Source organism: Etheostoma spectabile, unplaced genomic scaffold, assembly GCF_008692095.1.
Source record: "Etheostoma spectabile isolate EspeVRDwgs_2016 unplaced genomic scaffold, UIUC_Espe_1.0 scaffold172, whole genome shotgun sequence".
Classification (NCBI taxonomy): domain Eukaryota; kingdom Metazoa; phylum Chordata; class Actinopteri; order Perciformes; family Percidae; genus Etheostoma; species Etheostoma spectabile.
Genome location: NW_022605573.1, coordinates 119,789 through 120,053, shown reverse-complemented (window position 1 = coordinate 120,053; position 265 = coordinate 119,789).

Below are 265 nucleotides of genomic sequence, written 5' to 3'. Positions count from 1 at the left end.
TACATCAACAAACCTTTAACCATCGTGTTGTCTTCACATCGACCGGTTTTTCTGGGTCGAAATATCATAATTTTGATGGGTTTTTTCTACACTTTTCTCAACGTTTGTGTAGATTGTTTTTCCAATTTTTTGGGGCAATTTTATTGTGTTTTTGTATTTGTTTTAACAAGTTTTTTCTCTCACATTTACCAATGTTTTTGTCGCTTCTTTTTTACAAGTTTTTGTCACCTTTGGGGATTTTTCCGATTTGTTTTGGTCACTTTTT